The sequence below is a fragment of the Chaetura pelagica genome, unplaced genomic scaffold (genome assembly GCF_000747805.2).
Source record: "Chaetura pelagica isolate M959 unplaced genomic scaffold, ChaPel_1.0 scaffold139, whole genome shotgun sequence".
In the NCBI taxonomy this organism is placed as follows: domain Eukaryota; kingdom Metazoa; phylum Chordata; class Aves; order Apodiformes; family Apodidae; genus Chaetura; species Chaetura pelagica.
Window position 1 is genome coordinate 5,953,593 of NW_009970717.1, and position 3,919 is coordinate 5,957,511.

The 3,919-nt window shown below is 38.8% G+C and overlaps 1 protein-coding gene across 1 annotated transcript in view; it reads left to right on the forward strand.

Moving 5' to 3' along the window:
• Positions 1 to 3,919, forward strand: part of CDYL2 (chromodomain protein, Y-like 2) — a 51,794-nt gene that overhangs the window by 27,864 nt on the left and 20,011 nt on the right. The gene's annotated exons all lie outside the window — the stretch shown is intronic.

Below are 3,919 nucleotides of genomic sequence, written 5' to 3' on the forward strand. Positions count from 1 at the left end.
TTTCCTCATATATTGCACCATTTTATTATCAGTTGGCTTCTCTCCTTCCATTTCCCATGGAATGACATGAAGTGGTGTGGGCTTTGTTACATGCCTTTGCAGTGTAAAGTTCTGGTGGGGAAATGATGACAAGGGAGGTATGTATAATGCTGCAGCTTTGGTTTTGTGTGTCACCAAGTAACAAATCACTTCTCAGTTATGTGTGCTAAGACCCAATGGTCTGGAAAGATCTGGATTATTTTAGAAACAGAATTAATACCACTCCTGCTAACGTATCTTGGTATGTCTGAATAACATTCAAGTTCCTCAGTATTAATGCTTGTCATAGTTAGGAGTGCTCAGAACGGCCAGGTCCTTGTCTCTGACAGTAACTGGATACAACAGAAGCTGCAAGACATTCTTTTTAGGAAGGTACAAACAGCCTTGAAGTGAACAAGAAGAAACAGGAGAAATTTCTCTCTAATCCCCACAGTTACTGACTGGCTTTAGTCCTCAAAGAATAAAGGTTTCTGTTCTCTATAAAATACTATTCAGTTTAATGTAACTAAGTAGCTTCTAATTTTCTATGTGTCCAATATTTTTATTATGTTTTTAATCTTACCATACTTAAAGCCTCAGTGGAGCTTTGTGGCAGTAATTTCCAGGACCTAAAAATGAGATGCACATTTTATTTTATCAAGTTTTCGTGTCTGAGGTCTTGTTTGGTGTTGTGGTTTTTTTTTTTGACCTTTACTTTCATTGAATAAGATCTTATCCTTATATGAAAGGATAAAGAGAAAGACATCCTGTCAATCTGCAGACAGCCCCAGCCTTTTAAGCCTTCCTATCACGTGGAAGACCTTCTAGGTCCCTGTTAGTTTTCAGTATCCTCTTGTGCCTCCTTTGGTGTGTGTGTGGTTTTTTAATACCTTTTAAAAACAGCAGGAGCTGTTCCAAATTATTTCCCACTGCTTGCTGATACAGTGGTGATACAAACTTTAGAGAATTATTTTTTCTGTTGTTACACACTGCATAAAGGTTTTCATTGAGTGATACACAGTTGCTTCTAGGTTGTTTTTTCTTTACTGGTTACAGTTAATTTAGAACACAGCTATATGTATGATTCCTTTCATTATGCATTTATTCTGCTTTACTGTTGCCAGTTCACCTTTTTCTTATGACTCAGTGAAGCTCTTCAAAATCTTTCCTAGTTTTCACTCTACTTATTTTGTATTCCTTTCAAATTTTCCTCTCATACTTCTCTTCCCAGTTCATTAATACATACATTAAGTAAACTAACCCTTCTGCAGGTCCTTGGGGCAGCCAACTACTAATAGTTTGACATGAGGAAAAGTAACCATTTGTTCCAAGTATTTATTTTTATTAGTCACTTTCCATAGCTCATGATAGCACTCATTTCCTTAACAGCTTCTTGTGACTTGCCCTGCCAAAAATTTTTCAAAAGTCAACATAAATGATATCACCCCACTTTCCATTTTCCCCCCTTCTGGCAACCCAGCAGATGCTACTTGATTTGGGAAGCAGAATTGGCCTTGCCTCATCTTACTGGTTGCATCCTATAACTGCTGGAATCTTTCAGTCCAAGCATAAAATATCTTGTTAAAGACTCCCAAACCAGCAAAACATGTGGCCAGCTTTAAATGCATAAGTAGTTTTGATTATGGCAATGACACTTCAAATTGAGTGTACGCTTTTCTATTTTGCTAAGTTTGAGCTTATATGAGACTGCTTAAAAAGTTACTTATTTCTTTAAAAAGACTTGCATATACAATTAAAGATGCATATAAAGTTATTTTTCTTTGCTTTCTTACAATTTCTAATGAAGTGTTTTTAATAATTTGTTTTATGTTGGGAAAGTTCTGATATAAAATGCATTTTTAAAATGCATTCATTCTTGTATTTTAGTCTTTTTTTTTTTTTTAATGAAGAGGAAAAGGGCTACAAAGAGCTGTAAGGTCAAATGAGCCTTCCAGTTGTTCCCACAGGAGCTAATAAATTGCATCCACCACCTCCTCTGAATAATCCCTGTAATAGGGCTCTATTTCAGAAGAAAGCTGCTTTGCTTAAGCAGCCAGGTGTTCTGCCATGTACAGAGAGCTCTTGGCCTAACAGCTGATGCACACAGTCCTTTAAAATGTTTCTTTATGATGGCTTTTGCATTCTCCAAATCCATAACTTCTGTACTGTACTTTGATCTCCTTTCTCCCTTGCATTCTGACCTCCCTATAGGCAAAAGCAAGAGATCTTTAAATCCCTACCTAGTTCTTGTCTGAATAACCCATACTCAGCAGCACTCCCAAGGTCAGAAATCCCTTCAGTCTTGCTTTGTGATAACCCAGCACATGCATAGTGGAGAAAACTACAAAGAGGAGAGATGAGACTACCAAAGTAAGAGCAGACAGAAACTGGTGAAGAAGGGTCAATGTAAAAATACTAGCTTTCTTCTAATATTGCCCTTCAAGCTTCAGAGAAGTCACATTCCTGATACAGGATTGTGCAGAAAATTGCACTACTCTTTCACAAGTCTAACAATGTCCTGAACTCCCTCAATGTTCACACTCACAGTGAAGTAATACAGAGGATGCCAGTGTGATCCTGCCAGGTGTCCTGTTAGCATCACAACTTAATTTAAACAGGACGTCCACTAAAACTGGCCTGAAATGTTACAAATTACAAATGCAGAAAGTTTCAGAGAAAAATGCCAAATTGTTGAATAACATAAGTTTTGTTCCAAACATCTTGGGTTACAAAACTTTCTCCAAATCTGAGCCAAGGTCTCAAGGCTTTGTCCCTTGAGACCGGGAGCAGTGTGGCAGTCTGCTTGGCAGGAATCCCACATTTAGCTTTGAGGCAGCCAGCTATGCCAGAGGTTTCAGGCAGTCTGCCACAGAGTCTGGAAGTCAAAAGCCCAGCATGCCCCATCAACGCTTGCAGGGCTCCCAGGCACTGTATGTAGAACAAAGAGGGAGCCTGGAGGACCTGGGTTTGGCTCTCAGAAGCTGTGGCTCCCGGGCAGCCCCGTGCAGACATTTCCTTCAGCTTTGAGATTGGCTATATGGAGCCCAAATGAATGCCAGACTCATTTCACAGCTAAGTGTAAGACTGCACAGAAAATGTATGTAGAAAATTTAAGTTGGTCTTGAGACAAAGCCTAGCTTTGGAATACTCAAAAATTCCCCACAATTTGAAAACCCAGCTGTAGGCCCAGCTCTGCTACCAGTGCTGGCCTATGGTTGAAGGTCTCCAAAACCCATCAACTTGAACCAGTGTTCTTTCTTACTATAATGATGTTTAATTAGCAGTGTATTGAACCAAGCAATGTAACTAGTCACTGATCTGCTATAACTAATCAGGAAATATCTATTTTGTTTGTCTGTGGTATGCCAGTTCTGTTGAGACAAGTAATAGCTATTTGAAACCTAGTTTCTGATGACTCCTTGAATGGATCTCCACCCCTATGGTTGGTTTTGTGTATACATCCACATGGGTACAAGTATTTCCTGCTCAACCTATAGATAAAACTCTCACCACTAAGCTATTTACTCCAGAAAGATGAGTGTATACCTACAGAAGTATGTACAAAATCATATATGCACCTTAGGGGAGGCCTGGAACCTTGCTGAAGTTGGGACAGAACGTTCTTACCAAAACCTATTTTCTGTCTTCTACACGTCCCATCATAAGGAGAGTAGAGTTATCTTCACTGACAACTACTAAAGGGTCTGCAAATTGGAAAACGTTGAAAAACTCTGCAAGAGAACATTGACTAATGCTCCCAGGAGCTAAGAATACTGTTCTTTCTGATGTTATTTGTTGTCTTATCACATTTTTGTTTCTCTCCAGATATTTTAATTGAGAGTGGTTGTTCTGCTAAGTTTCTTGACAGCATCAAAAATCATCCCCTTTTAATTTTCTCTTT